The 12,602-nt window shown below is 43.9% G+C and overlaps 1 protein-coding gene and 1 long non-coding RNA gene across 9 annotated transcripts in view; one reads left to right on the forward strand and one right to left on the reverse strand.

The window, feature by feature from the left end:
• WNT7B (Wnt family member 7B) overlaps nt 1-12,602 on the forward strand; it is a 97,973-nt gene that overhangs the window by 7,542 nt on the left and 77,829 nt on the right. Inside the window, exon 2 of one of the 6 annotated variants that reach the window (XM_072041161.1) lies at nt 6,612-6,693. The exons of the other annotated variants lie outside the window; for them this stretch is intronic. The gene's annotated coding sequence lies outside the window, so the exon portion shown is untranslated. The remainder of the gene's footprint in view (nt 1-6,611; nt 6,694-12,602) is intronic. 6 annotated transcript variants of the gene reach the window in all.
• Nucleotides 313-9,482, reverse strand: LOC106017673 (uncharacterized). Of its 3 annotated transcripts, XR_005266557.2 has the most exons (4): nt 8,995-9,482; nt 8,724-8,804; nt 8,493-8,641; nt 313-3,018 (listed from the first exon to the last, which is right to left on the reverse strand). It is a non-coding gene; the product is annotated as an uncharacterized lncRNA (long non-coding RNA). The 3 variants fall into 3 exon arrangements; XR_011810729.1 differs by having other exon boundaries at nt 8,724-9,482; XR_011810728.1 differs by having other exon boundaries at nt 8,493-9,482.

Raw genomic sequence — 12,602 nt, forward strand, 5'->3', positions numbered from 1 at the left:
CTGGTGTAGCGCCCGGACCCGCTCCCTCCCTTGAGCATCCCTCCGGGACCCGGCGCGGCCCTCCGTGCGGGGCGCCGGGCTCGGGGGGGACCCAGGGCTAGCTCTGAGGCGGGCAGGTCGCCGGCTGTGCCCGGGGAGTCGCCTCGGCTCCCGCCTGCGCTCGGAAGGGGCTGCTTCGGTGTCACCTCCTCAAATCCCCCCGGCTGCAGGGGCCGGGAGGATTTCTCTTCTATCCCACCCCCGCGGCGAGCACAGATCTCTGTTTCACGGCGGGTGCAAAATTGGAGCTCCTACCCCTGAGGTGCATGTGGTTTTCTTTCTTTTTCTTTCTTTCTTTCTTTCTTTCTTTCTTTCTTTCTTTCTTTCTTTCTTTCTTTCTTTCTTTCTTTCTTTCTTTCTTTCTTTCTTTCTTTCTTTCTTTCTTTCTTTCTTTCTTTCTTTCTTTCTTTCTTTCTTTCCGTCCGTCCGTCCGTCCGTCTATCCTATCCATCCATCCCTCTGACTATTTTTCTTTCTGTGCACGCAGGCGAGCAACACACATGCACATAAACTAGCACGTGTGCGTGTGTTCTTCCGTGTGCGTATTTTTTTTTTTTTTTTGTGGGCTATAGAAAAATATAGCCCACCGCTAGGCAAAAAAAAAAAAAAAAAAAAAAAAGTAGGAATAAACACAGACATAAAAAGAAACTAAACGCCTATTTCTGCATTCTTAATTCTTAATGAAATGCACATGCCTTGGCTACCGATTTTTAAAGGCGCTTGATTTATGGAGCCACGTTAGGTTTAATTCGGTGGGATGCTACTGATTAGACCAAACAGCCGGGGCTGCCTGCTTCTCTTTCCAGGCGGGACGAGTCTGCTGGTAGGTGATCCAACAGCCCGTGAAAAAATTGCAATGCCATCTTCTTTTTTCAAACAGGAGGAAGGAGTCGTGATAAATAAATAAATATACCCATTTAATATAAACGTAGCCATATTTTTCTCAAAACCGTAGGAAATTACTATCCTACAAAGTTTGCCTTCTATAAATAGTTCAAATCTTGAAACAAAAGTTTTAAACCGCACACCAGATGCTGGGATGCTAGTGGTTTCCCTTGCTGTGTGACATAATTATAAGGTCCGAAAGCAAAAGCTATAGAAGTATAATAATAATACTAAGGCGACTGCTGAGGGGAAATACAAGGGGAGCAATGCCTGCTTTATTTAGAGCGAATCGCTCGGGGATCTTTTGAGCGCTGCCCTGCGACAAAGCGAACTTGTTGCGGGGAAATAATGCTGCCTCGGTTCATCCCGCCGGCGGCAGGTCACTGGGAGCTGGACCCGCGGAGCCGGAGCCGCAGGGACTATTGCAGTCCAGCAGAGCAGAAGGGAAAGGGATCAGGAGGTGAAAGCCAACAAAGCGCAGCCCCAAACCAGCGCGGACGTCCCTCCGGCCATCCATCACCCCGCGGGGACGCAGCCGCCGCCTCCCACAGGCCCCGCTCCCCCCAGCCCCGCTTCCCCCGGGTCGCCCCATCCCCAGCCCTTCTCCCTTCATACCCTTTCCCCTCGGCCCCCCTCCCTTAGACCCCTCTCTACCCGGCCCCGATGCTAACCCCCAGCAGCCCGGAGCGAGCTGGGCACGCTGCGATGCTTCGCCTCGCTCCCGCTTGGAAGTGAAAAGAAAGAGGAGTTATTTCAGTGCTTAATGGATAGTAGCCTAGAGAACTTGCGGTGTTTATTTTGTGGGTAAATATACTCCTCAGGCTTACTAATGGTAGCTTTTGAAGATTAAAGCATAGTAGAGCCTGTTCGAGCATTATCTTCTGGTGTCTGGTTCTGCTACCCTCGCTCTCTGGAAGGGAGGATGCTTCCCAGGCTGCTATTTACTAAACTCCCATGGACTGTCAATGATTATGTTAATTGTGCCCGAGATCTCTATCATCTCTTGGCCGTGCGAGCAACAAATCGTCTTCTGAGCTGCTGGTACTCAGGGGATAAAGGCAAAATTCACGAGGGCAATTTGCAGCAGACGAGCAGAGGGAGAGCAGCGCGTCTGTGCCGCGTCTGTCCCGCTGCCTGCGAGCCGGGCACGGCACGGGTCGGCACGGCTCGCGTGTTTTGCCAGCACGGCTGTAACACACAGGCCGTCCTGGTCAAATGCAATTTTGAAAAGCGCGCAAGCAGAAAGGCACCCAAGGCCTCGGTGCTAAGCGTGCAATGTCCGGGAGAAGACACTCAGATTTAAAGAACAAACTTCTTTATAAAGTCGATTTCTGTACTGTGAGCATGCTATCTGCTAAAGCAATCTTTTCCGGCGTGCTCACCTACTAACCTCTGGCCTTCTGAGACACTGTAAACATTTTTACAACCAGAAGCAATTAGTGTCTGACTTTTCAGAAAATAAAACCGACTTCAGGTAGAGCGGCTGGTAGTAGGGTGACTGATACGTGTTAATGCACTGGACATACGCTGGTAATCCAATTACATATTTAAAGTATACAACTGACATTTAATAATATCGATGTAATTAGTATAAATGTCTTAAAACAGGATTAGATATAACACGGTTTGGCACCGTTTCTCACAGTGCGTGTTTAAGTGCACATGTGTCTGTATGCATACATGTAATTAGCTTCTGAAAAAGACGGGGCTGTTCTGGCTTTCCATTTGTGTATCGCCTTCACTGTTCATCTTCTTCAGGGCTGGGTGCATTCACTAGCAACATGAGAGTGTTCTTAATAAGCTTATTTTGGGGATTATCTGCTGGTACATAGAGTTAATTCAGTTATTTGCTAAAAAGTGATTGGGAATAACTTGTAAGAGAGTGTGTATGTACAAGGTAATAGCAGCATAAACCTTCAGAGCAGCTAAGCATTCTGACACCACAGTATAGCAAATAATTTTTATTAGCCAGTAGGTATTACTAGCAGATTATGAAATATAGGAGAAAAATACCTTTGTATGTGTTGCGTCTGTTCTGCTGATGCTGTCACATCCTTATAATTCCATTTCCTTTACAACAGGGCTTCTCCGTGCCTGTGGGAAGTGGGTTAGGAGCATGTATTTTTCTCACGCTTACAGGAAAGTACTCATGCCTAATCCCTAAAGATTAGGATTGCTGGAGATGGTCCCTGAAATTTTTCTCTTAATCTGGGCAGTGTAGGAGGGAGCTACACAAACATAGAAGAGCAAGCCCGCTCTGTGTTGCAGCTTCTTCAAGAGGAGCCCACTCTTCCCATCCCAGTGAGATCAGAGCTATGTTGACCTCTGTGATAAAACTTGTTATTGGAATGGGATTGTCTCTGGCCCAGTCACTGGACTGTGGTGTTAATCTGTTTTTTCACTGCTCTCGTGCCTTGTTCATCTTTTTGCTGAGGCTGTGTATACTTTGGGGCAAGCTCGTTCCCTCAGCCTCTATTTGTGCAGCATCCAGTGTGCAGAGAGAGTTCTGGTGGGATCCTTAGATTCTCCTGTTCCATAGAACTTCATAATACTCATTTATAAGAGGATTTGGAATAGGACTACAACTTTATTTTGCCTCCACAGATGTGTTGGCTTAGATACAGAAGAGGTGAACTCCCAAATTATATTGACTATTTTTTAGGATCACCTAAACCACCTTTTCTTTTCCTTAGGAGAAACAAGAAAAATAAAGATTTGCATGCTGTGCTGCCGTAATCACTGTAAGATTGGTTTACCTGTCTGATAGAGGTTATTTCCATCTGTTGAAGCTGCCACACAAAGACAGAAAAGTGACTGTGATATAACTTCCTAGTAGCTTTAGAAGATCAAGTCTACCATTTCTCCAAGACACCCAAACTAAAATTCCCTGTCTAAAACTATAGGACTCTGGTAAACATGCCACCCTTCTCCCTGTTTTGTCTAGGCCAAACAATGGATACCCCTGAATTTAAATGCAGATGGATGTAGCCCCCATTCTCAATAGTTTGTGGCAAGCAGGTTCTGGGGATTAGATTTCTAGCACCCTTTAAATTTTAAAAACTCATGAAAAATAATTATAAGGAAAGGTGGTAGCATCTAGAATTTGTAGAATGACAGCCTGCAATTATTACGTGTTGCATTACTAACACAATATTACCATTGGATATAAAGCATCATTAAATATGCAGATGAGCAGGTCAGGTTTAAAGAAGATATGCTAGCATATTAAAGAACAAGGCTAATCCCTCAGAAAACAATCTTTCAAAGGAGGTGTTAAAGAGCCAGACAAAGAAAGCTGCAATTATACTGCTAGACTGACAAACACATTTTATGCAATGGAAAAAATACACCATGTGGACCTGGCAATATGGCACGGTAAAGGTAGAATGGTGCCAAGTGTTTTCTTGGTGCATGCAGCTGTATAATTTGGGCTGAAATACTGTCAAAGGGATTCCCCAAAACACACCTTAATGCTGTTGTCCTCCCAGGTTGCTACAAACAGCAGGAAGCTGGGACCAGCTCTAGATCAAAGGTGTTCTGCAGACATGCTGACACCAAGCATTACAGAACTGTTGCAAGGGTGATTTCTTCAGCCCATAACCTTTGCACATCATTTAACCCACAGTGGATTCTCACCAGTGTTTTTCACATACGTTGGCAAAACACATCTACCTGCTTGCTACCTGACAGCTGGCTTTTCGCAGCTCTAGGTCATATGCTTGACTCTTCTCATTATTTTTGTTCCTCCCTCCTTAATGCTTCATTGCCGTCCTGTACAGCATTGCCCCAACCTGTCCCAGTTCAGGCACACAACTTTTATAGTATGGCAGTAGTACCTACACGGAAGAGTTGTGTGGGAACCAGCCAGGCCTCTGGCCATGAGAACCATGACCAAAATATCAGTGCATGAAAGCAAAATATCCTTGACTTCTGGAATTTTTCTGTGTATGCAGGCAAAGAGCTGAATGAGCTTGTCACTGAAAGTTGTGGATTTACAAGCCCAGAATTACTTGGGAAGCTAAGAAAGATCAGGAACTCAGGCACGCTCTGGAAGAAAAGTCAGGGAAAGAAGGTTCTTCAAGACTATCCATCAGTCCTTTAAGGATTATTAGCACCTTCTCAATCTCTTTTACTTTCCCTTCTGTCTTGCCCCAAATGTAACATTTTCCTGACATGACACATTTTCCCTCCTTTGTGGAAAAAAATGCATAGGACTTGGTAGCTGCTTCAAGATAGCTCCTATATATTTGTCCTTGCTAAAATACATGCATAAGGAGCTCTGCAAATACTTCAGCTGGTGCAAATGTGACAAAATTTTAGCTACAGAGACACAAAGGATTTTCTTAGTAGAGTTCTCTATCTACATGCGATGTATTTCTGTGACTTCTCTCTTCTGCTACTGCCTGAATGCTCTTAGGACAAACCTTTATCCAAAGCACTGAACTGCTTTTTTCCACATTTCTCTTAGGCTTTGTTTCCCCTTTAAAGACAGTTTTCTCAACAGTCTGAGGAAGCTGCAAGATAGCTATCTTTTTCAGTACTAGCAGAGTATAGACAGTTTCTGCAAAGTTAAGATAGCTATGGCCAATGTCATCGCTTTCATAAAATAAATAAATAATAATAATAATAATAAAAAATCTTTCTTCCACTAGGATTTGACAGCAAGATAATTATCACCTGTTAAATATTTTATGGCCAATCACACCTTCTTTAGAAAGTCTGATGGCAGGCTAGATTAGAGAGCTATTGCATCTTTTTCTGGAAATAATTTTAAAAGTGGATACAATTCGTACCCACGTTGTAGCTACAGTTTTGCACATCTATTTTCTTCTCATCCTATACCTGTGTATCAGATCTCCCTCATGGAAAAAAACCACAAAGGACAAAATTCACATTTATGCAAAAATCCCACTTAATCATCATTGTGACATAGTCTTTGCTCCAGCTCTTTGTCCAAAGTCAGATTTCATCCTGAGTTCCTAACTAATTAGGAAAAAGGACATCCAGTGGTATAGCAAGTGTGCAACTGTGGGCAAATCTAGCCTCAGACATTTAACACGTGGCAGAATAATTTTCCCCAGTGAAGTGGCAGCAAGTCCACTGGTACTGTGTCCCAGATTGCTTGCCTGAGGTAGAGCCACTCTGCTGCTAGGTGGACTTTACTGGCAGATTTGTGGTTTCGGTACAAAGCATAAATATAATGCTGATGATTTGCCTCTTCCTCCAGAACATACCTAGAACGCACAACAAAAGTGTTTTCTTCTGGATGGCCACCACCAGAGGTTTGTGTAGCATTTTCGAAAGCTCCTATATCTTGTCTTTTCAGCATGAAGGCCTACGGCTTCTCTCCCCTGGGGTTGCATCTGCAATCTAGTAGCTTAACAAAGCAGAAGCAGCTGTGCTGAAGCTGTGGTTCAAGTGAGAGGAGAACCAAGCCCAAAGCACGAGGCTTGTTCTCCCAGCACCCCTTCTTCTGCAGCCTTGGCACAGGCATGCAGTATTTCACAATTTGAAGGGAATGTGGCCATACTCCCCAAGAACATACAGCAAAAGCAATATTAATAGGAGGCTATTCCTCTATATCAGACAAAACCCAAAATCAGTTCTATGGACTATTGAAGGAATCATTATGGCCTCTGGTGCCAGTAAGAGCTGACATAAAAACATTATTTATTTTTTTTTTTTAGGGGAGAAGCACTTCAGAAATACTGCGGCATTTGCTTGTTGTGCGCAAGGCACTGTGGGGCAGCCCAGCTTTCAAATCTGGAAGTAAGAATAACTCATAAAGATATAAACCACTGTCTGCCTGCAAGTAGGACCTGGAAAACAATTTGAGGTGTATTTAATTTAAAACTATTTAAGTGTGGCTGTTCTGGGCCTGGATATCATATCCACCCTCCTAATCTGGCTGAAGTGAGACATAATTATAAAACGTGACTACTATTTAGTAATAGTTGCTTTCATACAAGGGTTGTAAGTGAATTAATCCTCCCAGTACTCAAGTGAACTGGGCAAGGATCATTTCACTCACAGCTGGGGCAGAACGTGGCAGCTGCCAGGCAGCACATGTCAGAACTGTGAGCACATGGGGGCCAGCACTATTCCTAACATCCCCCACAGCAATGCAGGAAAGCATCTGCAAAAGCCCAAGTGCATCTCTAATTGACCTAGACCCTGGCCAGGGCAGTGGGGTAGCCCCGCTAAAGATGAGGCTTTTCTGTGGTGGGATTTGCTCTGTGGTGATAATAGAGGAGGTCTGAGACTGGAGGAAAACCTCAGATGCTGAATGGCCTGACTTCTGTCAGTTTCTGCCTCAGTTTCTCATAGCTTTAACAGGGCAATGACAGTGCTGGCATGGCATGGAGGGAGGGGAGGAAAGCAAAAGCTGCCACAGCACTTTGGAAATGGAAAATGCAGTGTAAGTGCCATGTCATTACTTTCAGTGACTCTTCTCTGACTGCAAAGAGGAGAGTCAGCGTGACCGTGTCTCCTCAGAAAGATGGCATCGCGCTCACCTGCTTCACCACCATGTCCAGTGTGGCCACTTCCCAGGGTCAAGAGCATCACTTCCGACTGTTTTTCCCCATCCTGGGAGGCTGGCCAGACACCCATGGGCACAGCCAAGCAAGGCTTGGCCACAGAGAGCTGCTGGGCACGAGGCGGTGGCTGGTGGCAGCCTGGGCAGCAGGCAGGACATGGTTAAGGGAGCTCTAGGGGGAATGGCAGCATCTCTCATGACTCTTTTGGCTGCTGGCCAGGAAGCCATGTGACTCGTTGGTTAAAAGAGTCCTCTCAACCATGAGACACTTTTTTTCCCCCCTCTGGTTGTACCTTTTCTTTTCTGAAGTTAAAACAAAACGTACCCACAAAACTTTCCACATTAAAGTTGTACTGTAGTCTGATGACTCAGGGTGAGAAATTCAAGGGGAATGAAGAGCAAGTAACATTTCTGAATCAGATCTGTTGTGCTGAGCCTTAAAGGAAAGGAGGATTTTGCTGGATGGAGAAGAGCACTTCTGTAAAGCACAGTGAGCAAGAAGCAGAAAATAGGACTTACATCGATTCCCTGCTGCTGTGGGCTACAGCTAAATCAGTTGGAGTAGCTTCATATACAGTGGACTTTGATGCTATCAAAAGGGCCAAGGGTGAGGGTGAAAATACATAAGGCTTCATCTGATTCACAGTAAATTCATTTTTCTCCACTCCCATGGCTTTAAGGGGTACAGAATTTAGCTTTACAGTTTTTGGTTGTTTTCCTTTATTGGCAACTGTCCTCACAGTATCTGAGCACCGCCCACAACTATTAGATTGGCACATCCCTCCTAGACTTCCTGGAGTCTTTTGTTCTTCTCCTTTCTATGTCCCTAGGGAGGTCTGCCCAGGGTAGGTGCTTCTGAGGGCTGGGATGGGGTCAGGTTATTGTTGTCAATGTCACTCTGGTTATGTTGTAAAAGATATATCAAAGAGGAAGCTTTTGCACTGTGACCCAAAGGTCATTACACTCTGGATTAGTCTAATCTCTGAAGGTTTGTTCCCCAGACAGATCCTTTCGACTGAGAGTAACTTACCTCTGGGCTCAGAGATTTGTCTTGAATTTTATGATCTTCGTTGTTTCACAGGAGCTCAATAGGCCTGGCAGAGCCCAAAGTTTGGTCAGTCTTCTGTTGCTGGGCCATAATCCACTAATTGCTGTAGGGGTTAGGCTTTACACCTTGAACTGGGGATGAAAGAGAACAGGAGGGATGAGAAAGACATGCATGCAAAGACAATATGCAGAGCACAACCTCCCCTGGTCATACTTTGAAGTCGATATGCTGTTTTCATGGTCAGAACATGTTGGAAGTCATAACGCGTGTGTCTCTCTTCGGCTTTGTCTTCTTCTAGGAGAAAAGGGCAAAACGTTTTGAAACCCCCTAGCAGGGAGCTTACCCATCTCTTTTGGTCTTATGTAGGCCACACCGTGTGGCTGGAAAGCAGCAAGTTCAGGGCTGTCCATTAACCAGTAACACAATACAACCCATGCTAAGGATGTGAGTGGGTGCAGGGCAGACTTTAAAAACAACACCTTACTCCTTTGTAGACCCAAAACACAGAAGTACTTCTGAGCAGAACCAATCCATCATCTCAGTGTAAATACTCAATTTATGAGAATGGACTGGGACGAGCACTTATGCCTGCTGCCCCATCTGCTCTTTTTTTCTCCTTCCCCTAGCCCGGTGTGCTAATGCCTGCTTCTCAGCAACAAGACTTGGCAGGTGGTACCTGATGAGATAATTGTGCCCCAGGGGCAGAAGGAGGCATAAGGTGCAGCCAGGTGCTCCTAATCTGTCCATGGGTGTGATTTTCTGTGGTAACCACACCCTCAAGTGTTGTCTTACTGCAATTAGGAAATTTGTTTAGTTTAGGTCAAGTACTTTTATGAAGGTGCTCTTCACATCTAGTATGTGTTGGCATGGCAGGAGTGTGTAGATGTCCAGGATCAGGTGCTGTGCTGAGTGGTATCCCTGCCACTATGAGCTCATACTTCTCGTCACTTTGTGCTTATTTCCAATCCTCGACCTTCCCTTTCTGCTTCAGGTGCAAATAAAAACAAATGGAAATGCTTCCCCGGGGACTAGGCACAAGTTATATCACAGGCAAGGACCCTTTTAAGAATTCACCACTTTTCCTTTCTGGAGTTTCCATTTTACAGAAAGGGCGTTGAAAGCCAAAATATATGAGGGCTGTACTGCAACAAAGATCAAATGGCAGCTCCTTCCAGAAGGTAGCAAATGCTTTGCTTTTGCAGGCTGACTTGCATTTCAGTCATGCTGCAGGCAGGTATGGCAGCTAGGTTCTAAATCAGTCAGGTTATGAAGAATACCTGACAGGTACACATCTTTCTACTGTTTTATTAAAGACTTGGTGTAATAACATCTGACAGGCAATAAGGTTCTCTGGCTGCCACCGAGGTGAACAGGAAAGGGAGGCCTAATGCTGCTCGCAGCATTTGTTCCCTATGTCTTTACTTGGGCCGAACTGCCGTTGCTTGCCACAAACTACACTGTGGTTCCTGTTCCAGCCTTGCCTGCTTAGGCTGCAGGAAAGGAAGAAGTCTCCATGCCTTCACGCAGGGAAGTGCGTGCAAAATTTTTCCTGTTTGCCCTTCATGTAAGCTTAAATTTTGGTTCCATCTAAACTTTGCCTGAGTTACTACAGGATTTATCTCACAGTATTTTGTTAGGACAGTGCTGTTTATTGTAAAGATGTAGCAAAAAACATCAACTCAGAAGAAGATCTCATATGCTGGGTAAGGGTAAATCAGGGGCCTGGTATATTTTACCTCTCTGAAAGTGGAAAACACTTTCCGTGCTAACAAAAGTCTCGTTTGCTTTTCTTCATATTGCACAGATTATTTTTTTTATTTTTTATTTTTTTGAGGTTTATCAGATCTTTGCTTACATGATAGTTGCTATTGTATACCCAATTAGAAATCAGCATTAGCTTGCTGACAGTAGCTGGCATGGTTTGAGTTCCCCTTAAGACATCTTGTGAGATAATTAAAGCGATGACTGACAACATAGCATAGCAAAAGTAATGTTTCTCAAAATGACGCCACTTCCAGGTTGCTTGTACACATTCTGTTAAATGCAACCCCATTATATCTACCCTTGTTAATGAATTCCCTGAAAATTAGACTGCCCTCCCCCCCCCCCTTTTTTTTTGAGAGCTAATCCTGTAAGTCTCTCAATTTCTGACTCCTTTCATGTTTAAATGTATGCCCAAGAATAGTGTTTACAAAGGGTGCCTGAATCAGAGCCCTGGAAAATGAATTCCTCTCCTTACCCACAAAACCAGTACAGCACAAGCAGAGGGTGTGTGAGCTTCCCCACTCCACCCCATCCTTGTGTCTCATCCATGACCTAGAGGGGCAACCTCTAGCTAGGCATAAGCGGGTGGCTCAGTCTCTGTACTTATTTAATCCTTGGCCAACCTGCTAAGGCTGCCAATAAGGGTGCCAATTGTGGTGGTGGTTTCTGTGATGTGGATAGTTGTCCACTGGGAACTGGATTAAGACCATCAACTCATTTCAAATACTCTAGGCCACAAAGCATCTGCCAAACAGTAACCATTTTTTTTGGTCACTACTGACTTGGGTCATGTTTGGATCAGTGATGAAAGGCTCCATATCCCAGTACCAATCCTCTGAGCAATACAGTTTCCCGGAATAATTTTTTTAAAGAAGGAAAACATTATTTATTGTCCTAAATTCTCCTTTGATCTGCCGTTTTTAGTGTGCATAATGGCTCTTTAAGGTGCCTAATTTTAATTGCCTCACTGTAGAGGATTCAGAGACTGGGAGAAGTTTTGGAAGATGGCAGGTAGCAGATCATGGGGTGTGATCCAGTGAGCCCTCAGGAAGAATGGATACACACCCCAGCACCTCAGCTGGCATTGCATTTGGACCTAAAACTTATACCTTCTTAAAACTTATCTTATACATACTTCTTACAGTCTCTCAGTAGGGAAACTACCATTAAATTGAAGATCACATTGCTTTTGTGTTTGCTCTTGTTCTTTCTAATATATCTAGATATCTATATCAGATAAATGCAGCCAACCAGCTTTTCTGGTAGCTCTTCCAGAAGCTGATTATATTGTCAGATATCTTTGTTACCACAGTCTCTGAACCCTCCACAACCTTTTGTATATGCCTGTTAACATATAATTTTTTTGGGAAATGCCCTATTTCACATGTATTGAACTGAAGGATGCAGGGACTAAATAATTTCACTCAAACCACACAGTCCAGCAGGGTGAGGAAATGAAAGGGAACTTTCCTGATCTCAGTGTAGACCCCAAACCATTAACAGTTCTTCTCTTCAGCATACCTGAAAGTGGAGCTAGGGTCTGCTGAAATTCATAGTGTAGTTGGCAATTAATAATATTGCCTTCAGTAGCTTTGTGTGTTGTGCAGAAAGGACCCCATCTCAGAAAATGCCTGGGTAGGAAGCATGTTGTCAGTATGCTGAAGGAATGTCATTGTGGCTTTTCTTGGATAGTACAAAGCTGTGCAATATTCCCTATTCCCACCAGTTCTCCCTTGAACTGAGCAAAATACTGAGAGGTTACTTTTATCCTACCTTCCTTCCTTCCTTCCTCCCTCCCTCCCTTCCTTGTAAATTCCTTGGGGTAATTTACATTTGTGCTACTATGAAGACACCTTGCTTGCATTAGTTCCTTAGAACAATGACAAATCTACCTTCTTATTCTCCGTTACACCTGGAAATGACGCATGTTATGATATCAAGAAAGTGGCTGTTAAGACAGAAAATTCTCGGCAGATCTATTACAGAAATCGATGGTCAGATGCAACAGATATGGGTAAACAACAATGATATTGAATTAATTGTGAGGCTGTGATAGTATCTGCTTTCTATCACACAAGCAAAGTGTCAGGATCATCATATCAGTAGATATCTCATGGAGGTTTATTGATATTAGGCTGCAAAACAGATATACTGGATTTCCTTATATTTTGTTTAAAATAATAAACAAAAAATATGTTATCCCATGTATCCTTTCAGTGTGAAAAGTTGTTTCTATTAAGAGAAATAGAAGAAAATGGAAAAAGCAGGGAAATTATTGTGTTTGTAAGACTATATGCAGAGATATAGATATATATAGAATTCATAATT

This window comes from Anas platyrhynchos, chromosome 1 (assembly GCF_047663525.1).
Source record: "Anas platyrhynchos isolate ZD024472 breed Pekin duck chromosome 1, IASCAAS_PekinDuck_T2T, whole genome shotgun sequence".
NCBI lineage: Eukaryota > Metazoa > Chordata > Aves > Anseriformes > Anatidae > Anas > Anas platyrhynchos.